Genomic DNA, 291 nt, shown 5'->3' with positions numbered 1-291 from the left:
GCTGCCGGGGATCCGTTCCGATCAAGAAGGCTCCGTCGCCCGCAGCTTCGCGCTCGGAGCCGGGATACAGATACAACCGTGGCCTTGTACTGAAACCGTTTGTTTTCCCTGCCCCAAGCGCTGCACAGAGCCGAATCGCGCCAGTGCCTCCACGTGTTTGTGTCGCCCCGCGCTCGTGTCTCGCGCCGCGGGGCAGTGCGCACGCCCATAGGAGCAGCCCCCGCGACTGCTGGGGTATCCCCGCCCGGGTCGAGCGGCCTCTTGCCCAAACGCTTTTCCTGGGCACCCAGC

This window comes from Eurypyga helias, unplaced genomic scaffold (assembly GCF_000690775.1).
Source record: "Eurypyga helias isolate BGI_N326 unplaced genomic scaffold, ASM69077v1 scaffold30194, whole genome shotgun sequence".
Taxonomy (NCBI): Eukaryota; Metazoa; Chordata; class Aves; order Eurypygiformes; family Eurypygidae; genus Eurypyga; species Eurypyga helias.
Note: the sequence above shows the minus strand (reverse complement) of the source record.